This window comes from Pteropus vampyrus, unplaced genomic scaffold (genome assembly GCF_000151845.1).
Source record: "Pteropus vampyrus isolate Shadow unplaced genomic scaffold, Pvam_2.0 Scaffold219, whole genome shotgun sequence".
Classification (NCBI taxonomy): Eukaryota; Metazoa; Chordata; class Mammalia; order Chiroptera; family Pteropodidae; genus Pteropus; species Pteropus vampyrus.
The window spans coordinates 1131472-1159416 of record NW_011889000.1 but is presented as its reverse complement, the minus strand read 5'-3'; the positions used below and the strand labels follow the sequence as shown (position 1 = coordinate 1159416).

The 27945-nt window shown below is 47.6% G+C and overlaps 1 protein-coding gene and 1 non-coding gene across 2 annotated transcripts in view; both read right to left on the bottom strand.

Annotated features, from left to right (window-relative positions):
- SLC24A4 (solute carrier family 24 member 4) overlaps nt 1-27945 on the bottom strand; it is a 144551-nt gene that overhangs the window by 97011 nt on the left and 19595 nt on the right. The window lies entirely within an intron of this gene.
- Nucleotides 19346-19464, bottom strand: LOC111747372. Its single transcript, XR_002783511.1, has one exon. It is a non-coding gene; the product is annotated as a 5S ribosomal RNA (ribosomal RNA).

Below are 27945 nucleotides of genomic sequence, written 5' to 3'. Positions count from 1 at the left end.
AGCTGACTTAACAAGCTGATCCTGGTGCTGGGAGGAAAAGCCTGGGAAAACCTGCATGCCTTACCGGGGACAGGGTATACTGCTACTTCTCAGGAGGTGCTGAACAGATATGGGCCCGCCTGCCACCTGGCAGAGAGCTTCCGGGGCCATGGTCAGCCCCAGCCCGGCCTCCTGTACACCAAGTGTGGTGGACTAATGAATCCCAGAGGACAAGACAGACAGACACCTTCTAAGTGTCCCCCACAACCTCTGTGGCCTGAGAAATGCATGGAAACATAGTTGCCTGAGCATATTCCCGCCGATATCTGTCACCCGTGTGACAAGGGAGTGCCAGGCAGGGTTCTTACTTAGTTTTGAAGAGGAAACTAGAGCTTGGGGAGGTGGCATTTCCTGGGCTGCCAGCTAGAACCCATTCACAGCTCACTTTACGAGCCGGGGCTCCCTAGCTACCTTGTGAGGTCAGGATCACTGCAATTCCATTTTACAAATGAAATAAATGAGCCTCAGAGAGGTTAACTTACTTACCCAACATCGCACAGCTTGAAGAAGCCAGGATTTGAACCCACGTCTGTCTCCCTCCAGAGCCTGTTCTCTTCTCCACTGCACTGTCCAATCACCCCACTTGCAGATCCCCACCTCACCTACTTGGCTTCGTGGTCAGGAGAAGAGTATATTAAAGGAATCTAAACTGTCTCCTTTTTTATAATTGAGGTGAAAGTCACATAACATAAAATTAACCATTTTAAAGTACACAACTCAGTGGCAGTACATTCACAGTGTGCAACCTCCCAAGGTAATTGCAAAACGTTTTCTTCACCCCCAAATAAAAACTCCCTATCATTGACCAGTTACTCCTCCCACCTTCCCTCTCCCTACAGCCCTAAACAATGACCAATCTCCTTTCTGTCTGTATGGATTTGCCTTTTTTGGACATTTCACATAAATGGAACCATACAATCAGTAGCCTTTGATGTCCATCTTCTTTCACTTGGCATGTTTTCCAGGTTCCTCCACGCTGCAGCATGTATCAGTCTGCCGTCCCTTTTCCTGGCTGAATAATATTCCATCACATGGATATACCGCATTTGCTTTGTTTACATCAGCTCATAGGCATTTGGATTGTTTCCACCTTTGGGTTATTATGGATAATACTGCTAGGAACACTTATGGACAAGTTTTTGTTTTAGCACCTGTTTCTAATTATACTAGGCGGCTACCTAGGAGTGGAATTGCTGAATTATATGGTGATTTTATGTTTAAGTTGTTTAAGAACTTCCGAACTGTTTTCCACAGCAGCTGTACCATTTTATATTCCCACCCACAATGCATGCAGATTCCAATTTCTCCACATCCTTCTCAACACTCGTTTCTTTTTTTTTTTTTCCCAATGATGGCCACCCCAATGGGTGTGAAGCGGCATCTAACTCTCTCTTGATCAAACCCCCAATGAACCTTATTCTCAAGGTGCTCAGCTCACTGATGAAAAGGTTGAATTATACTTTATCCGACCAAGCCCAACCCCCACAGAAGAATGTGGTAAAAAGTTAAACTCTTTAAGGAGAACCTAATCATTGGTTTAATTTCTCATGTTTCTCTGGTCTTATTATTAGAAGCTCTGGGGTAAGCGGGGCGGGGGGCGGTCATAACCTCATTTCTAATCAGATTTAGGTTATTGTTCTAACTCTGCAGGCCAGCAGGCAATGAAAAAATGAATTTGATAATCTGTTGACATTTTGTTACCCAGAGGACTCAGAAACACATGTGCATTTCAAAATTTAATAAAACCAAAAGATAGGAACAAATGTTTAAAGAGAATTAAAGATCTATTAACAAAAATAGGGCAGGCAAGCCAACTGCAAAACACTGTACCCAATGTTTAAAGGTCCCCTAACTTTGTGTAATAGGCTGAAATGTCCTATGTTTCAAGGCTCAATATACAGAGAGCACGAATTAAAATTCAGACTCAGTTCTCAAACCCTGAGCATAAAGAGAAAATGGGACAAAAGCCGGTGTTGCCGAGTGTTACGAAGGGGACGTGGAGCTGGGATCGTTGTAAGGGACGCTCACTTTCTGGAATGGCCGAGCTCTCTGCAAAATGGGTGCCAGGGGCTTGGTGCCCCCCCTCCCACACACACAGGTACCTGCCCATGGGAGTAGTCCTGGGCGTGGGGGACCTGCACAGAAAAACTCCCTTTTATGGAGATAAACTTTGTGACTTGAAGCCACCTTCCAAGAGACAGACAGCTCATACACCCATGACCAGATAGTCAGATCCTTTAAGAGAGTCTTGAGTTTGATCCTGGCCTGTCCCTCGCTGTCTGAGGGGCCTCTGACCCTACAGTCTTCTCTGCTCAGTAGGAGCCACACCACGTGCCTCCCACCCCCGCCACCTCCCCCCACCCCCCAAGGAGACAAGGATATGATGCTCCTCCCACAAGAGGGGCCTGATTGACACCAATGCTCCCTCCTCACCTTCTGGGCAGAAATGCAGGACTGAAGGTGGCACAGTGGCCCGGCCTGGCTCAGGAGAGGTGGAGTAAAAATCACACGGGGCCAACATCATTCATGGAGACCCCTGAAACCACTCTTCCATCTCCAGGGCTTACGCCCAGGGAAGAACAAGGGCAAATAATGTTCTGGGATTTGCTCTGCATTCTGGCTGGGGCCTCCTTTCCCAAGGAGGCAATGGAGACCCAGGTGCAGTTTGAATAAAGAATAAAAACACATCATTTCTCAGCTGCAACAATGGTATGCAATGACGGTGGTTATATCATTATTTAAAAAAAAAAAAAAAAAGCAGCTTTTAGAGATACATACTGAATTACTTATGAATGGTATCCCACAAATTTTTCCCAGTCCTGGTCTTACTCTAGTGCGGGGCCAGCTTTTTTCTGCTTCCCATTCACAGCTTTGAAGTCTCCATGTCAGCTTCTTATAGACTCGTCCACAGGTGGAGTCACCTGTTTCCTCACGATTACATTCCTACTACACATCTTAGCAAGAGTCCTACACAGGTGATGCAAAGCCTTCCTTCATCCTGGGGGCATATGCCCTCCCCCAACTTTCATCTCTCTCCCTGCGTGTGACAAGGGAGTGCCAGGCAGGGTTCTTACTTAGTTTTGAAGAGGAAACTAGAGCTTGGGGAGGTGGCATTTCCTGGGCTGCCAGCTAGAACCCATTCACAGCTCACTTTAAGAGCCGGGGCTCCCTAGCTACCTTGTGAGGTCAGGACCACTGCAATTCCATTTTACAAATGAAATAAATGAGCCTCAGAGAGGTTAACTTACTTACCCAACATCACACAGCTTGAAGAAGCCAGGATTTGAACCCACGTCTGTCTCCCTCCAGAGCCTGTTCTCTTCTCCACTGCACTGTCCAATCACCCCACTTGCAGATCCCCACCTCACCTACTTGGCTTCGTGGTCAGGAGAAGAGTATATTAAAGGAATCTAAACTGTCTCCTTTTTTATAATTGAGGTGAAAGTCACATAACATAAAATTAACCATTTTAAAGTACACAACTCAGTGGCAGTACATTCACAGTGTGCAACCTCCCAAGCTAATTGCAAAACGTTTTCTTCACCCCCAAATAAAAACTCCCTAGCATTGACCAGTTACTCCTCCTACCTTCCCTCTCCCTACAGCCCTAAACAATGACCAATCTCCTTTCTGTCTGTATGGATTTGCCTTTTTGGGACATTTCACATAAATGGAACCATACAATCAGTGGCCTTTGATGTCCATCTTTTCACGTGGCATGTTTTTCAGGTTCCTCCACGCTGCAGCATGTATCAGTCTGCCGTCCCTTTTCCTGGCTGAATAATATTCCATCACATGGATATACCGCATTTGCTTTGTTTACATCAGCTCATAGGCATTTGGATTGTTTCCACCTTTGGGTTATTATGGATAATACTGCTAGGAACACTTACGGACAAGTTTTTGTTTTAGCACCTGTTTTTAATTATACTAGGCGGCTACCTAGGAGTGGAATTGCTGAATTATATGGTGATTTTATGTTTAACTTGTTTAAGAACTTCCTGTTTTCCACAGCAGCTGTACCATTTTATATTCCCACCCACAATGTATGCAGATTCCAATTTCTCCACATCCTTCTCAACACTTTTTTTTTTCCAATGATGGCCACCCCAATGGGTGTGAAGCGGCATCTAACTCTCTCTTGATCAAACCCCCAATGAACCTTATTCTCAAGGTGCTCAGCTCACTGATGAAAAGGTTGAATTATACTTTATCCGACCAAGCCCAACCCCCACAGAAGAATGTGGTAAAAAGTTAAACTCTTTAAGGAGAACCTAATCATTGGTTTAATTTCTCATGTTTCTCTGGTCTTATTATTAGAAGCTCTGGGGTAAGCGGGGCGGGGGGCGGTCATAACCTCATTTCTAATCAGATTTAGGTTATTGTTCTAACTCTGCAGGCCAGCAGGCAATGAAAAAATGAATTTGATAATCTGTTGACATTTTGTTACCCAGAGGACTCAGAAACACATGTGCATTTCAAAATTTAATAAAACCAAAAGATAGGAACAAATGTTTAAAGAGAATTAAAGATCTATTAACAAAAATAGGGCAGGCAAGCCAACTGCAAAACACTGTACCCAATGTTTAAAGGTCCCCTAACTTTGTGTAATAGGCTGAAATGTCCTATGTTTCAAGGCTCAATATACAGAGAGCACGAATTAAAATTCAGACTCAGTTCTCAAACCCTGAGCATAAAGAGAAAATGGGACAAAAGCCGGTGTTGCCGAGTGTTACGAAGGGGACGTGGAGCTGGGATCGTTGTAAGGGACGCTCACTTTCTGGAATGGCCGAGCTCTCTGCAAAATGGGTGCCAGGGGCTTGGTGCCCCCCCTCCCACACACACAGGTACCTGCCCATGGGAGTAGTCCTGGGCGTGGGGGACCTGCACAGAAAAACTCCCTTTTATGGAGATAAACTTTGTGACTTGAAGCCACCTTCCAAGAGACAGACAGCTCATACACCCATGACCAGATAGTCAGATCCTTTAAGAGAGTCTTGAGTTTGATCCTGGCCTGTCCCTCGCTGTCTGAGGGGCCTCTGACCCTACAGTCTTCTCTGCTCAGTAGGAGCCACACCACGTGCCTCCCACCCCCGCCACCTCCCCCCACCCCCCAAGGAGACAAGGATATGATGCTCCTCCCACAAGAGGGGCCTGATTGACACCAATGCTCCCTCCTCACCTTCTGGGCAGAAATGCAGGACTGAAGGTGGCACAGTGGCCCGGCCTGGCTCAGGAGAGGTGGAGTAAAAATCACACGGGGCCAACATCATTCATGGAGACCCCTGAAACCACTCTTCCATCTCCAGGGCTTACGCCCAGGGAAGAACAAGGGCAAATAATGTTCTGGGATTTGCTCTGCATTCTGGCTGGGGCCTCCTTTCCCAAGGAGGCAATGGAGACCCAGGTGCAGTTTGAATAAAGAATAAAAACACATCATTTCTCAGCTGCAACAATGGTATGCAATGACGGTGGTTATATCATTATTTTAAAAAAAAAAAAAAAAGCAGCTTTTAGAGATACATACTGAATTACTTATGAATGGTATCCCACAAATTTTTCCCAGTCCTGGTCTTACTCTAGTGCGGGGCCAGCTTTTTTCTGCTTCCCATTCACAGCTTTGAAGTCTCCATGTCAGCTTCTTATAGACTCGTCCACAGGTGGAGTCACCTGTTTCCTCACGATTACATTCCTACTACACATCTTAGCAAGAGTCCTACACAGGTGATGCAAAGCCTTCCTTCATCCTGGGGGTATATGCCCTCCCCCAACTTTCATCTCTCTCCCTGCATAGTTGGCTGCCCCCAAATTGCTTTTCTTCGGTAAGGCCCTCCAGAGACACGGGGCTGCCTGGGCACGCGGGCATGTGGGTGCGGCTGGCGGCTGAAGGTCTCGTTGCAGGGCGATCAGGTTGTTCCGGTGGGGACCTCTGGAGGCCGGGTCTTTAGATCTCTTCTTTCAGGCTGATCAGAGTCCCCAGAGAAGAACGAACATTTCCTCCAAGCAGGGACAGAACTGGCTGCCAGCTTGATGCAAGTTGAGTCGGGGAAGACAGGGATGGTCTCCACCTGGCAGATAAATCTCTCCACCTCTTTTCTGGGGACCCTCGGTTTCACTGTCCAAAAAGTAAGCCCTCATGTTCTGCCACAGTTGGAGTGGTGGAGGGCAGGTCTATTGTGCTATCTGGGGTGCGGGTGGGGGCGGGGGGAGGGCACCGAACTGCTTCCCCGACTTCCCACCGGCCCCCCCGTCAGGCCCACTGTCCCTCGCTTGCAGGATGACTGAGTTACGTCTCACGCTTCTGCTTCCTGGCTTCCGAAATTCTTGGTATTTTCTCTTTCTTGTCTTTCTGGATTTTGGCTTTCTAGAAAAGCCCCTTTACCGATCTCATAATGGGACTCTGGGAAGGAGTGAAGGTCATACATATCTTCAACCCACTCCCTCTGATGGGGAACCTGTGTCCTTTAACATGTGAATGACGGCCAGAGTCCCAAACCCATCTACTATGGGACATTCAGAGGACCCTTCCCCAGAGGTCTTTAAAGACTTAGAGGAAACAATTATCCAAAACTCCAAAACAAGGGAGGTGGATGTCTGCCATCCTTCCAATGACACACAGGAGCAGCGTGTAACAAGCCATGCAAAGGGTCGCTCGAGTCTCCTAGGAATCTTTCTTTGATAATTTCCTCCTCGTTGTGGCTCAGACTTTGTAAAGCTAGAGGTTAGCTTGTTGGAAATGGGTAAATTGCCACTCATGTCTGTCTGGAGGGGAAAAAAGACAGTCCCAAGGGTGGTAGTTTGGTTGCCTCGTGGGATGTCCGCACGTTCCGTATCTCACGTAGGAATCGGATGCCAGCACCTTTCACTAACTCGAGATGTCTGTCTCTGCATCTTTCCTGGAACCAGCTTTGCAATCCTGCTGACTCCCTCATTAATGAGTTAAATGAGTTTTTTGACACATGCTCGCTGTCTATTTGCATGAGAATTATGTGTTTTAACTTTTTCAAAAATACACTTTGACAGCTCTCCAAGCGCTTCCGCTTCTCTGAGTTCCGCTCCTCTGGACGGCTCACCCCCCACCCTGTGCCACGCAGGCGGCAAACGCTGGCCTTTCTTGGCTTTGCCCCACGATGTGATGCCACCTGTTTTATTATCCCCACAGAGCACCCCAGACCACAAAGCCCATCCCGGACAGATGGCGACCGAAGGTCTGGGAGAACCACCTGACACGGAGCCTGGCGCAGCGGCTTCGAACTGCCCTGACCATCCCTCCCTGTGGGATGGGCGATCCCTCTCCTTGAGCAGCTTCTACCCTTTCTTTCCTGCTGCTTCTCCGATGAAGAGCTGCCTTCTCCTTGGGGATGTCCCTTCATTCTCGTCCATTCCTCAGGCAGAGCATTTCGGCTCGCGACCTCAAATCTCATCATCTTCCAAACTAGGCTGGGATCAACCCTGGGATAAGCAAAGCCCCAGCCCGCTGCTGGGTGAAAGGTGTGCGGTTAAGAAAGAGCCCGTCTGGAAGTGGGTGGGGGGGGGGGGGGGGGAAGTCCCAGCTCTGCACTGACGAACTGGGCACCCGTGACCCCGTTCTGCCTCGCCGGGAGGACCCCGAGAATAAACACAGCACGCTGTTCGAACGGCGCCCAGTGGCGCCTGGATGTGTGAACCCCATCTCTAGCTGTGAACAGCACAGAGCTGGGGCGGCAGTGTGGTCTCTACTCCTGCTTTCTCGTGACCAGAGTCAAAAGACGGAGCTCCCAGCCTTGGACTTCGCAAGGCCTCCGCTGTGCCTTCTCCCTCCTTCCTGCTGCACCAGAAGGCATTGATGCGCCTGCTCCCTCTCTCCACTCCTGGGAGCCCATCACCTCAAAGCCGGACAGAAAGCTCGTTCTTCCACCGAAGCCAAGAAGGGATCTCTGCAGAGTGGACGAGTCGGCACTGGACCCAGAACGAGAGGCCCAGGTCTAGGAATTAACAGCTGGTGTGCCAGCTGTGTGACCCTGGGCAAGTTACTCAGGCTCTCTGGGCCGTGGGTTGAAAAAGAAATGAAGTAATCATGCCTTCCCTGCCTACTCCAAAGCTGTCTTAAAATCTCAAAGGACAGTGCTTGTGAAACACCACAGAAAATATAAAGGGAGGATTAGCATCACCACTATCCTCATTAGCCAGCAGACAGACGGTGACATCTGTGATATCCTGATGTTTAACTGTTTTGTTTTTTAAAGAGTTTTCAGTATTCAGATACTAAAGAGAGATCAAAGCATTACAAACAGCAACTCTGGCTTAGAGAACCTCTGCCCTTGACCTACCCTAAAATCAACATTGTCACCTAAGGGCAAGTCCTAAGCCAGACAAGTTTAAAAGAAAACAGTACCTTTGGCCTCTTCTCAGTTCCATTTTTATTGGTTTTTTTCAGGGGTGGCAATGAGGTGTGCAGGAAAGAGCACACGTAGGTGTGTCTGCGGGGTGGGGGGGGCACCCCCTCATTTTAACCTACGCTGCGGGGGAGAGGTTGGGGAAAGCCGGGGGTGAGGGCGGTAGGAGAAGGCTCACGGAAAGTGCTTGCCAGCACAGACTCTGTCGTTCAAGCCAGACCTGAAGGCGTCCCCGTCATGCCGAACCCCAAAGGAGACATTGGATGGGGGAGGGTATCAGTTCAGGGCAAGAAAACCCCACCTTGAGCGTGAAGTCACAAGGCGGCCCCCGGCGCCTACACTAACGAACACAGTTGACCCTAGAACAATGATGGCACTGGGAACACTGACCCCCAAGCAGTTAAACATCCACATATAAGTTTTGAGTCTCCAAAACGTAACTACTAATAGTCTACTGTGGCCTGGAAGCCTTAGTGGCAACACAAACAGTTAACCCATGTTTTGTATGTTACATGTATCATATATTGTATTCTCACAATAACATAAATGAGAGAAAAGAAAACATTAAGAAAATCATAAGGAAAATATCTGACTAGGGGTCAGAGAGGGATAGAAAGCAAGTAGGCATGAAGAAATGTGGGGGTGAAGGAAATTTCTACGTCTTGATTGTAATGTGGTTACACAACTGTGCATAATTACCCAAATTCTCAAACTGTACAGTTAAAACAGGTGAATTTTAGTATGTGTCAATTATATTATAATAAAGCTAAAATATAAAAACAATCGTTATAACATACGTGAAATTCCAAGAACAGTGGCCGACACATAGTAAGAAATCAATGAACAGGGGCTGCTGTACGGTCATCTTTGACCTGCTTGGGGACCTCCGTGTCACAGCACATACCATGGGAATGTTTGAGACACTGGGAGAGTGAGGTTGGCTCAATCTTTACTGAGCTCCCTCTGAGCTTTGGGCCCTGGGGACAGAGGCATGAACAGCTGCAGTCCTACCTTCATGGCGGGAGGAAGGTCACCTACCAGACCTAGCTGAGATGTGCTCCTCAGTAGAAGATGAGGGAGGATCTGGGAGGGAGGGAGCAGCACAAACCAGTACCAGAGGCTTCCGCTTGTCTTCTTCATAAATGCAGGTGCTCAGCCCTCCTGAGACACGAAAGCCTTGAACATGAGCTACAAGCCTATTCAGAAGCCCGCTCCAAAAGGCGGGTCATTAAGACAATAGCGAACCTCCTAATATTTGAAGAGCCAGCTGATCCACAGAACCAGTCTCACCAGGACCCAATCTCATCAAGGCTCCAAGGGCCCAGGGAGATGGATCTAGATGAATTCAAACATTTCCCCGGTGACCACCAGCATATGCCAGACACTGTACTGTGCGCCCGCAGCCAAATGACAAGCAAGTGGTTGTTGCCCTCAGGGTGTCCCCAAGATGGGGCAGTGGGCAGACTGCAAGTCTGTCTATGCCCTGTGGCCTGTGCTGAGGGAGGAGGGCCTGGTTCAGTCTATGGCGTATCCGGGGGGGCTCCATGAGGGAGGTACCACATAAACTAAGCTGGAAGGACTGGGAGGGAGGAGGGTCAGGCAGAGGGAAGGGCAGGAGCGAGGCATGGAAAAAGAGACCCACAGGTATGTTTTGTAAGCAGACTGCTGGGCTTCGAAGAGCAGGGGTGGGGGGAGGAGGGCAGGAGACAGCTTCACTGCACGTTTATTAAGTACCTGGTCTGTGCTGGGTACAGTTTGAGATTCTGTTGAATGCATTTAAGCAGGAGTCACAGCCATGTTGATTCCTAGGGCAGTCTGTCATCCAGAGGGGGCAGATGGAGAAGCTCTGAGTTCCTTGGGGCGATCAGGGACAGAGACCTGAAGGAGGGGGAACCTACTGTGCAAAGACCGGGGAAGAGCGAGCCTGGCCAGTGGAATGGCAAGTGTGCACTCGAGTTTTTCCTTCCTTCCCACTTCCGGCCTCCTGGGACAAAGGTGGGCCCTCTGGACGTGAGCACAGACTTTTCCACTGAGCTGTGTGCTCCAATGTCACGAGACTGTGCCCACAGCCACTGTCGTCCTGTTTCCTCCCTACACCCACACAGGTGTTGCTGTCTGTGTACACACTTCTGCATCCTGTGTGTTTACGGATAACTATTTGTGCTTTCTCGGCCTCTTTATCCTCCTCAAGGGCAGAGATCCCATCCCCTTTTTGTGGCTCTCCCCGCCACTCCCTCTTGTCTTTCCTAATTCCCCTCTGTCCCCAAAAGCCTAGCAGACAGCTCTGCCCAGAGAAGGAGGTCACCTTGGGAGGTCACCCAAGGAGGTAACGATGACCATCATGGGTTCAGTCCATTGTGTCAAGATCTGGGACCACCACATGGCAGCCACGGGCTGGGAGTCAGGCGGTGAGCTGAGGAGCTGCCAGCATGTCTGGAAAGATAGCTAATCATGGTCAGCTAATTATGTGACACGCTAATAATTATAATCTAATTACGTTACAAAAGCAGCAATGGAAAAACAAAAATAATTTTGCCTGGGAGAGTTCAGGAACGTTGTTGTCAGGAGGCGCTGTTTACGTCGGGTGCTGAAGCCACTAGGAAGAGGCGGCGGGAAAGACCACGCAGAGGGGACGAGGACACAGCAAGGGCAGAGGCGGCCAGGACGCGGCGAGGGTGGCACAGTCAGGGGACACCGCGTGCTTCAGGTGGCTGCACACCCACGCGGGCGGAGTGATGAAGCCAGGGCAGCGGGCCCAGAGAGCCAGCAGCGCCAGACGGCAGCTTGAGAAGTTTCTTCATCCGAGGGCAACGGAGAATTCTGGAGATTTTACTCAAGGGAGGGATGAGAACGGCGAGAGCTTCCAGAAGGGCAATCTCACGGCCACGCGGAGAGCACATCTTCGGGCACTGAACCCAGAGCAGACATTCAAAGTAAATGTAAAGTCAAGTGTCTTAGGGCTCTGGGGATGCTGGGCAAGCAGCAGCCACTGGCCGTGAGTTGGTGGCCAACCGGCCACAGCGCACAGACCCGCCTTTGGATGGAATGTGGGGACAGATTCACTTCTAGACCAAGGTGTCTGCACAGCACTAACCTCCTGTACCCCAACTTCGTGCTCAGCCCCAAGCTGGCCTGCTCTGTCCTCATGTCTTAGAACTCAGGAGTCCCCAACCCCCAGGCTGCGGACCAGTACCAGTCCGTGGCCTGTTAGGAACTGGGCCGCACGGCAGGAGGTGAGCAGTGGGTGAGCGAGCAAAGCATCTGTATCTGCAGCCGCTCCCCAGCGCCAGCATCACCGCAGATCATCAGGCACTAGAATCTCATAGGAGCATCGGTCTCCTGTGCCAAAAAGGCTGGGGAGCGCTGCTGTACTGTCGCCTCTGTGACTCAGATGGAGACAGGCCTGTCCTCCAGGCACAGACCAGGCTGAGCAGTCTGTCTGATTCGTGGTCCTCACGTCACGGTGTCGCGCCCATGAACAGAGGGAGACAGTCAAATGTCTGAAAAATGTAAGGAGCTTTTCCTCCCTCGGTTTCCCTTCTCTCTTCCTCTTTGTTATTAGTTTTTAAAATCCACCAGCACGCTCCAAGTTTCATTAACTAGGGCCTGGCAAAGGCAGGGCGGACACAAGCGCAGAGAAACCCAGCCAGGCCGACGGCCTCTTCTATTCCTTGCAGACCACCGCCTCCTGCTACAGCGTCTGGCACCCAGTGGCTGCTGACCGAATAGCAATAGCATTGCAGATTCTGCCTCCTCTCTTTACACATTCATTCTGCGAAATTTTTTGAGCGAAACGTGTTGACCTGGCACAGACGTCAGTGCTGCACTGGGGGAGGGGGGGTTTACCAATGACAGGGCTCAGGACTTCATAGAACAGTTCCCTTATTTTTAAGCCAACACTTCCATGTCCTTGGAAGTCCTTAAGTTAGAAACCACGGCTGCCGTGGCCCCTCCCACCAAATCCCTTTTATGGTTGCCCGCTTGGGTCAGTGGCTGTGTGAATATACTGGCTCGATGACTTGATGTTAGATATCAGTGGGGTTGCTTCATCCTAGAGCTGCCCACGTGGTTCATCTGCCCAACCCCCAGTCTGCTTCGGAGCAGCAAGAGGTGGACATGGGAGAGGTGGGATCCAGGTGCCAGGAGGGGAAGGACGAAAGTGAGAAAGGGACACGCACAGGAGTCAAGAGCCCGGGAAGGGGCCAGAAGTCAACCGTGCCTGGAAAGATGGGGTGCCGAGGTACCGCCAGTAAGGCATTTTGGAAAGGAAACTCAGACACTCACTCCAGGGACCCGGAGGAGCAACAGGGAGAAGGTTGGAGAAGCCTGAACACAGAGACGGGCCCCCGAGGTCAGACACCGGGTCCCCCCGAATCACGCTGGGATGACACAGGGAAGCTGAGGCCAGGGTTTCTACATTAGCCCGACCAGGAAAGGATAGGAAAGCCCCAGGCCTCATGCCCAAGTTACCCGGCAGAGGAACCACGTATGCTCCAGCTTCTCAGTGCTCCAGGTCATTGTTGGCATTTGTTACTTCAACCAATCCTTCTGGAGCACCTGTGAGCCAGGCACCCACGGGGTTCTCCTCCGGGCCCCAGAAGAGGGTGCTTCCTGATGCTGCTGTCTTTGCCGCCCCTCCCCCCCCCACATCCCTAAAGTCCCACATCCAGCCCCCACAACTCTGGCCTCCATTTCCAGCTGCCACTTCTACCCGGAAGACCCATGGAGACCTCAAATTCAACACCATTAAAGCCAGGCTCGTCATCTCGCCCCACCCCACCCCAGACACCCCAACTCAAACCGGCATCATTTAGACTCATCCACTCCCCACCATAATGATCACTCTGCTTTGTTTTTCCACTAAAAACAGTGTTTGTTTACTACTTCTTTTCCCCAACACACTAGCTTGTACCATCGTGAGGGCAAGAACTTTTATCTTACCATTGTCCCCAGCATCTGGCAAAGAGCGAAGCTGTTGGACTTGTTGACAGAGTGAATCTAGTGGCCCTTGCCTTTGAAAGATCTCCCCCTTCCTTCTCGTTCCATCTGTGTCCATTTCAATCTCCATTTGCTTTATTTTTACAAAGCAACATAGCAACCAGAAGTTCCTGAGATCTTACAGTTTTAAGAAAATTAATTAAGCTGCCCCCCTCTTTATCTTTCCAAACCCCCCTCCCTCCCCAACTCTGCTTCTCTACCCCTGTGACATTTTCTCAGGAGAATGCTTGAAGCCGAAGATTTTTTAAAAAATACTTTTTAGCTAGTGCAAGGAACGTTTTTGCAGTTTTCAAATGCTATCTTCAGAAGAAAAAAAAAAGTTCTATTACATAATCAACATCTCTGAGATGAGAAATGTGTGGGGAACAATGCCAACTGTAGAAGAACCTTCTGAAACGCTCCACAGCCATGGGCACATTTTGGCCATGAACACTTGTGGCTTTTTCCATCCTGACGCCTCCTACCTGAAAGCTGAGGCCGGCTGCATGGCAACGCCATCATTTTTTATAAGATTAAAAGGTTCCCTTTCACTTCAATGTACACTTAAAAGCCTACTGCTCTATTCTAATTACTTTCACACCCAGGATGACTTGTCCCCTGAAGTGCAAGGATGATGCTGTGCAGCCAGGCTGGGCACTGGAGATATTTGTGCCGAGCGTGGCTCCGTGATAACCTGGAAGCGTGCTGGTGCAAAGGGAGAGACAGCGGGACCCAGGGGCCGAGGTGCCGCTTACCAGCTCGGTCACCCTGGCAAACGACTCAAACCGGATGGAGGATGGGCAGTGTGCTGGCACCACGATCATGGACCAAAGGACAGTCACCCTCAAAGGCTTACAGATCTAGTGGTGGCGATGCACAGGCCAGTAAGTGAGCACTCACACGCTCCAGAAGCCACTTCCTCAGCTGTCCGATGGGGTACCACTTCATGCATCAACTGAAACAGTCATCATGTTCTCTGTCCCTCACAGGGCTTCTGTGAGGAACAAATGAGATCGGTATGTAGCGCAGAAACATAAAGCATGAGCATTATGAACACTGGGTAGGCACTTCTGTCCAAAATATCTTCTCCACTAGCCAGTTAAAATGCCTGAAATCCCTTAAGATTTTTCTATTTGGACTCTGGAGATTTGGAAGGGAAGGATCTTCAGGATGTTATTAAAATGTAGATGACTCGGAACAAATAAACTCACATTCTCTATCTGCTCGATTGTGAACAGAAGGAATTGGCTACACATCCTTTGGTGGGGGCGGGGGTGTCTCAAAGGTCGGACTGGGCTCAGCCAGGAAAGGATGCACCCCCACACCAAGGGCCCAGCTCTTATGTACCCCCACCCTCAGAAACTATGCTGAATCTCAGTACTTAATCAGGCCTTTCCTTACTCTGCTTAAATAACACGATCCACATTTGTTGTATAACCACAAAATCCCCAAGACAGTCAAGGAACAAATATATCCACTATTTACAGAAAAGAGAAGTTACAAAACTTGAAATGAGTGAGAATGGTTCTCGAACAATAGTCTTGTTTCAATACATGGGAAACGAGTTTCATGACAAGGATACGAAAAATTCATGGTGCCAATTATCCACCTTGTAAGAGAACTTTCTAGTAAGAAATGGGCCACTAAAGTTTATTTAAAAACAAGAAAGAATTTTATATTCTGGAGATGGCAAACTGGCACAATTTTTTTTGGAAAGCAGTTTGATAGCATCTTAAGGAAACAATTGTCAATATTTAAAAAGATCATGTCTTTCACAAAAGACATTTATCTCAACACTATTTATTTATGATAGCAAAAGTTAGAAACCACCCAGAAATCTAACAACTCAAGTAAACAGTTTGGTTTACCTAATGGTGTGGTCACTTTTTGGGACCACAAATATAATACAGTTATAAAAAGTAAACTTTTAAAAGATGATAAAACAAAGTTAATTTATGAATCAAATGCTAAGCAGAAGGAAAAACAGGATAGAAAACTATTTGACATAATCAGATATGTTTAAAAAAAACCTCATGTACCCGTAATGACTGGAAGGAAATATACCAAAAGTGTAGTAATAGTTCTGTTTACATGTCTTTTTCTTACTTTTTAAACATACATAAACTGTTTTATTTATTGCAGTATAGTGTTATTTCCCCAAACGTGTTCCACAGAACACTAAGAAACGGACGGTTAGTAGTTACACTGAACGTAGGGCTGTCCTCACAGGGAGTTGGGACGCTGGGTTCAACAGGACATCGCTCCTCCAGCAGGATGTCTACCTACCATGGGAGTGTGGGCTGTGACGGTCAAAGGACACAAGATACATGACATTCTCCAGTGTCCTTTACCAAAGGACCACCCTCAGGGTTCGTAATCCCATGGAACAGCCTGGAAGATGCTACAGTAAACTGTTGCTTACCAGGACACCCGCCAATCTCCAGAGACAGAGAGAGAGAGCGTGCTCCCTTACTCTCTTGTCCTAATCATGTTTTCACTGTTTTTCATGTTTCACATGATTCCTGCCTGGGTTTGAATCCCAGCTCCTCACCATCCCCAGCTAGGTGACCTTGGGTGTCTAACGTGTCTCTTCTTCATTTTCCTCATCTGCGAAATGGGAACAGTATTACCTACGTCAAAAGGCTTTTGTAAAAATTAAATGCATTTCTGTTTTGTAAGCAATTTATAACAGTGCCTAGTACACGCTAGCACTATATAAGTATTTGTTAAATGTAGAAAATTCACACGGCACGCATCAACGACCTTTTCGAATTTCCCAAAAGTCCTTTGTGGCACGGGGTGGTTATTTTTCACAAAAATCTCTCGTTTCACAAAATTCTGATTGATTTATCCAATCTTTCAACAATAAATGAGCACCTACTGTTAGCTAGGCTCTGTTCTGGGACCAGGAACACAGCAGACGACGAGCTAAACAATTTCCACTTGCAAAGAACTGATATTCTAATGGGGAGAGAGACGATAGTGACGAATGTTTTTAATACTTTTAATACAGGAAAAAGAGTAGTGGAGGGAGAGCTCTACAGAGTAAAGAGAGAAGGCTGTCTGAGAGGGTGATATTGATATCGAAGATAAGAAGATGGCGTCCAAGCAAACCTCTGGGAGAAGAGTGTTCTAAGGACCGAGATCAGCAAGTGCAAAGGCCCTGGGGCAGAAATGGGCGTGGCCTGCTTGAGCATTGGAACTAAAGCTAAGATGGCTATGTAGCGGGGTAAGCAAGAGGTAAGGGGTTTGGAAGCCATTTGAGGATTTACTATGACTGATTAAAGAAGGGGGAAACATGACGTGATTGATGTTTTTAAAAGGTCACACTGTGTTAACAGGACATGGAGCTTATCCACCAGAAAAAGTGACATTGGACTCCTGTCCCACAACATTCTGAGAAATCAAAACCAGGCAAATTACAGAACTGATTGTGAAATGAAAAACTATAGAGTTTTTAGAAGATAAGGTAGGAGAGCACCTTTGTGACCTCGAGGTCGGCAAATCATCCTTTAACAAAACACCGGGAATATTAAGTATGTAGACAAATGCATTTCACTATATTAAAATTATTCCTCTTTATCAAAAGACACTCTTAAGAGAAAAAAGGCAAGCCACAGACTGGGAGATATGTGTAGTAAAACTCAAAGAACTAATATCCAAAACATATAAACAACTTCTACAAATCAGTAAGACAGAAAAATGAGTAAAACATATAAATAGTCACTTTATACAGATAACAAGTGGTCATTGGACTGATGAAAAGGTGCTCAATCTCATCGGAAATCTGGAAAGTGTAACCCAATGAGATACCACTACACCACCCCCTCCGCCACCCACCCAGAAAGGCAGTAATTAAAAAAGCCATCAACACTAAGTGTTGGCAAGGATACGGAGCAAGTAGAACTCACAAATCCACTAGAGGGGAATGTAGATTGATACGAATGTCTTGGAAAACCGCTTGGCAGTGTGAGCCTACAATTCTAGTCCCAGGTATTACCCTGAGATAGGGTAAGTAGGTACACCGGGCGACATGAACACGGGTGTCTATAGGAGCATTTCTGGTATTAGCCCCATAAGGAAACAACCCGCATATCTAAGAGCTGCAAACAGATCAATAAAATCCATAGCATTCCACTGTTTGAAATCATCACAATGACAATGAACTACAGCTACAAGGAGCATGTGCACAAAACTAACGCTGAGTAAGAGAAAATAGAGGAATTTGTGTATCTCCGTATAGACTGATTTTACCTAGTTTACGAAATTCAAGGCAGTGATTACATGTAGGTCAGGCCAGTGATTACTGGAGTAAAAGCACCCTGGGGAGCTTCTGGGGGGTCTTGACAGTGCTCTATTTCTTGACCTGAGTGATCTTTACATGAGTGTTCACTTTATAATTATTTGCTATACTTACATATATGTTTTGTGTACATTTCTGTATGATTGGTTACTATGTGATCATTGCTAAAAGGTTTTAACAAATCATCCTGGCTGCATTGAGTGTGGATTGTGGGAGAACGGAAAAGCGGGAGCTCACTAGTCCAGAGAAGCCCGTTAGGCCAGAAGAGACAGGACATTTCCCTGGGCTAAGGTAAGGCTAGTTTAGACCAGACTAGCTCCCTAGGCTAGACTATTATCCCAGACTATATTAGGGAGGATGGTGGCTGGGAGGTGATAAATAAATGGAGAAAAGTGGACAGATTCAGGATATGTTTTAGAGGTAGAAGGGTCAGACAGGAGGGGTGCAGGAAAGAAGGACATTGATAGCTTCTGGCTTGTGCACCTGGACAGCTGGTGATGTCACTGAAATGGTGAAGAGCTGGGACAGGCATGGGGAGGAGTACAAGATGACATCAAGAATCTGCACTGATCATATTAAGCTGGAGGTGCCTGCTGGACACCCCAGAAAAGGTGTCAGGGAGGCCACTGGATATTTGAGCCTGGAGCTCACCACACTAAGGTGAGTAAGGAAGGCTGAGCGGTGTCACTGGGCAGCCCAGCCAAGTCACTCACCCCTCCTGCATGCCAGTCTCCTGGCACCCACAGAGCAATATACCATTAGCTGTGGATCAGCAAATAATATACTGTTCTACGTAATGGAATTTCAGCTTGTGCTCCCCAGCAGTGAAACGCATAAGCACTCTACCGATCATCGCCAAGCGTCAGCTTAATTAGAAATAAGCATGATTCAAAAATGGGTCACCACCATTTCCTCTTTAGACGGAGAGAAAAAGACCGGTCCCAGCTGAATACGTTTAACTGGCTTAGCCGGACTTATTATCTTTTTCTTTTTAGTTCCCCATATTTCCACCTGATGGCTCCTCTAGAAGGAATTGAAACAAGTCATTTTAGGAAGAGGAGAATGTTCCAGTAGAAACGATCAACTTTAATGAGCCAACTTTTTGCCAAAGCGGCCTCAAACAGCAGGCCTTTCGGGGGGCATATTCTCAGAAGTAACTTACTAAAAACATCTCCATTTATTTCATCCCACCGAAAGCAGCCTAAGACAGGATCAAACAAACTTCCTTCGCTTGTCAAAGTTTTGAAATGCGACTCATATTCTTTTTAAAGTTTTTAAAAACTGAGGTACAGTTTACATAACATAAAACCTACTATCTTAACTAATCTTAAGTGCACAGTTTAGTGGCATTAAGTACATGCGCACTTATGGCACCGTCGTCACCGTCCATCCCCATAACGCTTTTCCTCTTGTCGAAATATAGCTCTGTCCCCATGAGACAATAACTCCCCATTCCCTCCTCCCCCAGCTCCTGGTACCCACGATTCTACTTTCCGTCTCTATGAGTTTAACTACTCTTGGTACCTCATATAAGTAGATTCATACAATATTTGTCATTTTGTGACTGGCTTATTTCACTTAGCATAACATCCTCAAGGTTCACCCAGGCTGTAGCATGTGTCAGAAGTTCTTTTTCCTTTCTTTTTTTTAACGCCTATAGCACCTGGTCTTCCTAGGTGGTCTCCCATCCAAGTACTAACCAGGCCCGACCCTGCTTAGCTTCCGAGATCAGACGAGATCGGGCTCGTTCAGGGTGGCATGGCCATAGACAGGATTTCCTTCCTTTTTAACGTTGAATAATATTCCACTGTACGGAGAGACCACATTTTATCTGTTCATCCATCAATGGACGCTTGTGGCTACTGTGAATAACACTGCTGTGAACATGGTTGTGCAAATATCTCTTGGAGTCCTGACATGTAACACAAATTCTTCAGTTAAATTTCCTAAATAAAATTGAATCGAGCTGACCGATTTCCGATTTTATACCAGGATATCCGATTCCTTCTTGCAGCCAAGCTTTCTGTCTGGATCTTTACTGACTTAGAAGAACTTCTCTCTAGATCTTAATTGTACCGAGTCCTGCCGGCGAAGATCCTCGTCTTCTCCTTGAAGAAAGGCTGCAATATTGACTTAACCGTCGTTGATGAAATAGCCCAAGTAAATCTCAAGAAACTGAGAAATGTGGTTCTAATACTAAGGAAGAGTAATTATCCAACCTAATACTCATCAAAGCTAAAAATACAATCGAGTAAAACACAAAGTCAACGACTCCGCCGAGCCCCACCACAAGCCAATGCCCCTCCTCCACTTAGTTACCGTCAAGTCTTAAGTAACATCAGGTCGCCTCCATGAAATGATACTCTGCATCCGATCATCTCCAACTCCCTCAGCACGGAAAGTGTCTTCTCTGTACTGTGGGACCATGAAGGGTTCCATCTAAGTGTTAGATCCTCAGGGACACATAGTCAACATGTATATGTGACTGTGACCAACACACCTGGGTAGCAGGTAGGTGAAGGGCAGGAGAGGAGAGGAGCCAGAGAGGAGAACAGGAGCCAAGTCCCAGAGTACAGACTTCATCCTGTATCCATGGGATACCAGGGGAAGGACATGGACCACGCTGCACCAGCTCACCGAGCATGTCCTCCATTCCCAGCGCCGAGACCTGTGATGTGTATCTGTTCATTATTTTAATCCTCACAACGACCTGGGCAGCGTCATCACCATCCCCACTTTACAGTTAAAGAAACCAAGACACAAAAAGGTGAAGTGACTCTCCCAAGGCTACAGAGCTGGTAAGTAATGGAACTGGGGTTCGAGCTCAGGTATTGGACAACCTTCAGAGCCGACGCTCTTACCACGAAGCTTTACTACGTGGCGACAGTCCGCACGGCAGCACGCTCATTCTGGTTTTCAAGAAAGACAAACACAAAGAAATGTCACATTCATTTATTTCACCAGAGCTCCATGTTTCCTGTTTGGACTGGGTGTGCAAGGTGAGCGCACAATGTAATTCAGCCCTCAGACCTCCCAGTAGCCTGTACACACCCACAAGCAAATAAACACACGACTCGGGCTTCGACACAGGCTCGTCGCACCAACGTCACTCACAACTGCATCTCGCAACCTCCAGCTGGAGAATGGAGACAGAGCTACAAAAGCATGGGAACGGGGCCCCTGCCAGACACCCCTGAACCTGGGGCGGGCAGCACTCTCAGGCCCAGCAAACCTGAGCTGCCCCCTCTGTCCTTTGCCTCTCCCCTGTTCAGTCCCATTTTCTAGTATTTGGGCAAAGAGCTGTTTCAAAATACCAGACCAATTTCTGGATAGTCTAAGTTCCCACACGCTGCAGGTTAGCATCTCAAAGCAGAGCCTGGAGGCCGAGGACCTGGGCTCAGGACTAGCTTTCAACAAATCATTGAACTTCTCAAGACTCAGCCTCTACTTGGGAGTGAGACCCTCACGGGCTGTTGTCAGTACATAAATGAAGCGTTCGTTTGTGATTCCGTGGCCTACCAGACCCTATGCCTCCATCCGCCTCTGTCCTCTTCCCCACCTCCAAATTACGCTTCTAGTCTCCCCTGAACTCCAGCCCAAGCAGCCTCCTTGCTGTTCCCCGGACCCTTCTGAGGCCTGAGGCCTGCGTGCCGGCTGCTCCCAACCAGTGTCTGCAAGCCCATCCCCCATTCTTTCACATAGCCGCTCACATATCACTTTCTCGATGAGGCCTTGACTGGGAAGCCTATAAGATATTCCAACTGTTCTGCCCCAACAGCGGAAGAAGGGAGGAGAGAGAGGCCCTGCTCTATTTCCGCCCCTCACTGCCTCTAACACCCTCTAGGGCCTTGCATCTCAGAGTGTGGTCTGAGGACCAACCTCAGCCACATCCCTGGGAGCTTATAAGAAATGCAGAATCTCAGCCCCCTGCCCAGACACACTAAGTCATAATCTGCATTTTCACAAGGTGCCCCTAGGGGATTTACATGCACATTCAAGTGTGAGAAACTCTATTCCAGCCATTATATACTTGGCTTATTTATTGTGTGTGTCTGTTTCCTCACTCTAGGCTGTAAGCTCCTTTGCTGTGGTCCCCAAACTACAAATGAATTTGCCACAGTGTAGGCTCTCTAGCAGATAATGAACAAATGAATGGACTGCAAGCAGTCAAGGTCAGGACAACGCAGAGTAGGATCCCTGGCAGGGCCTGCCTGGGGGCTAACCATGCCTCACCTGGGGACATGGGCAGATCCTTAGGGCCAAGTTCACTGACAAAGGCACAGAAAACCAGGAGGGGATTTAGTTCAGTTTCTCATAGGAAGTGACAGTGGGTGACTGGATTGCTTGTGCCCGCCCATCAGAGCATCCCCCTCTTCCTGGGCCAGCTGTACAGGAAGCTTTGCATGAGGGCTGCGGTAGATGAAGGCAGGACAAACGGAGTCGGAACTATAAGGCTACAACTGCCTGGGGAAACCGAGCACTCAAGCCTCCCCCGCTCCCTCCAGTCCCCAGGTTGTGCTGGGACAGGCCCTGCTATCTTGGGGTTCTCTAGGCTTATCTTCAGGAAACCTGAAGGTGACAATTCCCCTTCTGACAACACAGCCCAAGTAGGGTCCAGCTGATTAAGTGTCTGCATAGAAAAGGACATGAGCAATAGCCAGCAGAAAGGGGATACAAGTGGATTAAACAGGAAAAGATACTCAACCTCATGAATGAATGAAATAGGGAAAAAAAAAAAAAACCCTCCACTGAGATACTGTGACTCCCGCTCCAGACTGGCAATCTCGACCAGACTGATAACACAACTGGGTGTCTCATTCCTGGTTCCTGGGACAGAGGTTGTCAGACTTCATGGAGGGCCATTTAGCACCATGTGTCAAAATCACAAATTTATATACCTTCTGGCTCAACAATTTCACTTCTAAGCTATTTATCACAACACTGTTTTCTCAATCACAAATCCATCTACCTCCTGGCCCAGCAATTCTACTTCTAAGCTATCACAACACTGCTTTCTGCCCTCTACATGCCCGAGTCAGTAGGGAGCCACTTAAATGTAGCCCATCCATACAATAGAATACTATGCAGACTAAAGAGTGAAAAAAAACACACACATATACACATTTATTTACTAACATCTGGGTTGGCCTTCGAAGGCGAGGAAAGGTACAGAACGATGAGTATGTTAGGCTTCTAACTGTGTGAAATATTTGAATCATCGCATAGCCCCAGGCTCTACGTGCAGACTTGCAGAAACCTGGGGAAGGGCTGCCTTTGGGGAAGGGATCTGGGTAGCTGTGGACAGGACAGGGGTGGGAGGGAGAGTTTTACTCTATCATCTTTTGTCCTTTTTGAATTTTAAATCATGTGAATATATTACTTCTTCAGAGGCTTTTTTTTTTTTTTTTTTAATCCCCTACACTGAACTGCAGTTACTCTTCGGGGACATATCAAAACCACCGCCAGAAAATCCTAATCAGAATTTCTGGGGTTCCCAAACTCTCCAGAATCACATTCTCGGACAACGGAACTGTTATGGACTGAATGTTTGTATCCCCCCCCGCCCCACCCACCCTTCAAATTCATGCTGATGAAATCCAATGTGAATGGTGTGAGGAGGTGAGGCCTTTGGGAGGTGTCTAGGTCTCGAGGGTGGAGCCCTCACGGAGGAGATTAGTGCCTTAAAAAAGGCCACCCCAGAGAGCTCTCTTGCCCTCCTTCTGCAATGAGAAGTTGGCAGTCTGCAACCAGGAAGAAGACCCTAACCACAGCCCAACCACTCTGGCATCTAATCTCAAACCTCCAGCCTCCAGGACCATGAGAAGTAAGTTTCTGCGGTCTAGAGCCACCCGGCCTGTGGCATTCTGGTAGGGCAGCCCAAACGGACTTATTTCCAGATGGCTGATGGCATTTCCTAAGTGGAGATCTCATTTTTAACTTAGCAGGCAATCTCAGTTCCTTCCTTGAATGTTCTTCAGGAGGCTCCTTGTTCTCATCCCCACGTAAGTCCTCCTGCAACACTAACTCTAACTTAGCTGGAATGGACCTCGGGCATCAGTGGCAGCCTCCCCTCTGGGCAGGTGGAGGCATAAAACCCAGGGAATGAAGAAGCCTAGGACCGCTCTCCAGCTTCCAATGGACTTAACCTCCCTGGGCCTTATAGACAAGAAATGGGGACTCATACTAAACCTGACAAGCTCAGGCGAGGCCTGAATGGCGAGCCTTACAAACTCACAGATCGCAAGTAACCACGTAGGATGGGCTGACTATAAAAATTCCTAACTAAAAGCAGGTCATGGCAGGTAGTGACATCCTTGGTCTGTAGCTTCCTTCACAAAGGTCAGTCTTTACCTTAAGTGAGCCTGTCTATTGTCCCTTTGCATCTCAGGTAACACAGACTTGGAACGTTGGAGTTATCTCCTTTTCCAGACCTCGAGGCACGACTACCAGCACCAGAGCAGGAGACCCCAGAACCCTTCACGGTTATCCTGTCCCCTGCACACCACCTCCATGTGCAGTAAATGTTCATTATTAACTATCCTGCACCCGCCAGTGTAAAAGATGTGTCTGTCTAACTTTCTATCCAGTCCCGGAGGGTCCCCCCACCTTGGCTTTCTCCCACTCCCTTAATCTACCGACGACACTGGGTTTTGGGGAGCCCTCCTCACTACATTCCTGTAAGCTGCACAACTGCCATTCTCTGGAGCATTTTCTCAAAGCGTCGAGATTTTGCTTCCTGGCAACGGTCATCAGTTTGGCTCCAATTCGTAAAAATTCTCTACGGGTTTGGATGTTTCTTCCGTCAGCAGCTTCAACTCCTCGTCAGCAAAATGAGGATGCCACACATCCGACAACCATCTTTTGAAAACAGGACCTACGCCGAAGGCAACGCAAAGCCCTCGAAGTGGAGAGCCCTCCACCCAAGTGCAAATTCCATCCCCTGGCCTGTAAGGTTCTGCTCGACAAACTCCCTGCGATCTCATGTCCACATCTCCCACCTCCTTCCCCATCACTCTGCTCCAAACACTCCAGACACAGCTGTGTTGCTTTGACATGCCGCTTTCTCCCCTGCCTCAGGGCCTTTGCACCTGCCATTCCCCCTCTTCCATCTCTCTCCATCTAGGCAACTCCTACTCGTCCAGTGTGCCTCAAGTTAAACATTCCTGTAAGGAACGTAGGGAGGAGGCAAGAGAACCACATGTTAAATCAAGCTATATTTAAAGACTGCGATGTGCTGAGCTGTTAGCACAATGTGATGTGTATGTGTGCGCATGAGCACGCATGCCCTGTGCTTTCGGCTAAACTCTAGAGGAGGTCAGTTGCCCTGACCAGGAATTCCCGCCCTGCGTGGTAAGTTGGTGTGATGACTGGCCAAACTCCAGAGCCCCTCAGCTGCCCCCATGTCCCATCAACACTAGGGAACTGCTCATCTGCATAAAGAGTTGGGTGTACTGGTAACTTAGGGACTCAGTAATTAGCAAACTTGGTGTTACAAATGGACTCTCACTGACGAAAGCAAAGGCATTTGAGACATGCAGATAGACTGAGATATCGTAAAGGTCATCCCTCCCTGGGGAGACTAGGGAACGAAGCCTGGATTCTCAGTCCTTAGGGATGGTGCCAAGGCCCTGTCCTCAAAAGGTCCCAAGTCTGGCCAGTGGCTTGGGTGGGTTCTGGTGCCTGATTCTGACTATAAGGTTAATTGAGTCCTGACACATGAGTATCATCAATTTCAACTTGAGTGAATCTTTCCTGCAAGTTGTCCTCAGAAACACCCGAAAGGACAGTGTTGAGACTTCGTTTATCTTATTGAAGGTTGCACATCTGCGTGTGGCAGAACTTGATTGACAGCATGCTTTCTTTATAACCTGGAAGCAAGGGTGCTGAGGAGCAGCTGGCTCTCACCTGCCACCATATTGTCTTTGTAGATACAGAGTCTTTAATAGGTTCCAGTATATTCAGAAGCCTGCAACTATTGTTTACGAATACATTATTCTGGGCTTGGGCACATTTTCCTTCTGTGATCAGCCCTAAATAATTCCTTTTGGTCAAATGTTTGCCAGGTTGTGTGGTGAGTGTCTCCCCTGTGGGACGAGGGTGGTGGCACACCCTCAAACCCACACGAACTGCCTCTTAGAAAGACAATCAATTACAAAGCTCCTTTACCCATCATTCAGAAAGGAGACCTTCTACTGGAAAGAACGCTCTCAGCCACAGAGACTATGTGAAGAGGCAATCATTAAAAAGACGGAAGCACTCTGCTGGCATGCCACCCTATATGAGTGCCCCCCAATTCAACAGAAGCTTATATTTTAAAATGCCCTACAGCAACATGAGGGACTCTGTGGTGATGGAAACATTCTGTGTCTGACTTTATCAATATCAATATCCTGGTTGTGATCTTGTACTATAATTTTTCAAACTATTGCTATGGGGGGAAAAACAAGAATGAGGGGACATGGACCCTCCCGTACTGTTTCTTAGAACTGTGTGTGAATCTACAATTATCTCAAAATAAAAAAGTTTAATTAAAAAAAAACAAACACTAAACTTAAAAAACAACATGCCCAATACCCTCTAGAAACATCTTTCGGTTGCTTTATTTAGGACATTGAAAATCTGGGGGGTGAGGGGTGGAATTCATTGCAATCCTTACATTAGCCTTTTTACCTGGGATTGGGGGTGTTCCCATTCTTTCCCTCCTGCTTTGTAATGGTTCATTTTATACGCCTCCCAAAGCCAGCAGCAGATTTGCTGCTCCCATGAGAGCTGATAATTCCAGATCATAAGCTATAGGCAGCAGCTAAACCTTAGGCAAAGTCTAGCTTCCTTCCCTAGTTTAGATTGTCACTCTTGTGACATTCAGTAATGATGAGAACATCAGTAATGATGTTCTCACATTCACAGGAGCGTGGTTGGAACTGTTGGTGGCCCTGGGCTCCAAAAAGCTTCACTAAAGAGACCCTTAGAACACTGCGCTTCCAAAGAATTCTCCCCGTGTACATCAGAAGACAAAAGCCAAAGAAAAAACACAGGCAAGCTGATCCTGTTTCAGATCTCGAGATGAAGTTTTGCTTTAGTGTAAATCTTAGGGGAAAAAAACCCCAAACCCCAAAGCTAAGATGGACAACATGAAACTAATTACTGTGGAGTCTCCGTTCGAATGCTGTGCAGCGTGAGTTCACAGGAAGCGACCCCAGGGACTGGGAGTCATGAAACTGCCAACCAGATTTGTGACCTAGAGCAGGAGTTGGCAAACTACAGCCCGAGGTTAATAAAGTTTTATTGCAACACAGCCATCCACGTTCCTTCACAGATTCGCCTACAACGGTAGAATTCGGCAGTTGCCACAGACACTGTAAGGTCCACAAAGCCTAAAATATTTACTGTCTAGCCCTTTACAGAAAGAGTTTGCTGACCTCTGACTTAGACCAATAACCACGATAAAAATGCCATTGACAGTATTTAAGTGCCAGGCACCGTGCCAAGTGCTTTTTATACCTTATCTCATCTAATCCACACAACGAACCTGCAAAGTTAGGATAATCTCCATCTCCATAAATAAGGAAACTGAGGCTCAAAGAGGTTAAAACCTGCCCAAGTTCACATACATAGTAAGTGGAGAAGCCAGGATTCAAACTCCAGTGCATCTGAGGCTGAGTGCCTGGCTCCTTCCAACATACTGTCTTACCTCCTGAGCAAATCTTTCCTCTCTCTGGGCCCAGGTCCTCTTCTGTGAGGATGTCAGGGTTGCAAAAGAAGCTCTAACATCCAAACTACGCCTCTGAATAAGATGAGAACAACTCGTTCTCAATCAGATATCAAGGTGCAGGGGAATGGCCCAAATGTCCAACGCTTGAATTATTTTCTTTAAAAGTATTTTTATAATCCAAATATATCCAAAAAGGTTTGAGATCAGTGTGACAAGTTGAAAGCGAAGTGACAATGTGGAGAAGTAATGTAAAGAGGGAATGGATCATTACATTGAAAAAAATAAGCACAAAACACTTTCAAGCTTCCTGGCAGCCAAAGCAATAGTGGGGAAACGTAAACAATGAGAACCTCACGACCTGATGAGAGGAATTATCCCTTCCTGGCTGCTAGTTTACCTTGCAGCTTCAGTCAGTGTTCCTGACCCTGATTTTTGCCTTTAGTGAGGTCTTATGCCACAAAGACACACACCGGGACCCTTTGGCTCCTTCAAAGATCTGGGACATCCCAGCACAAACCAGGTGGCATTAGCCCAGTGTG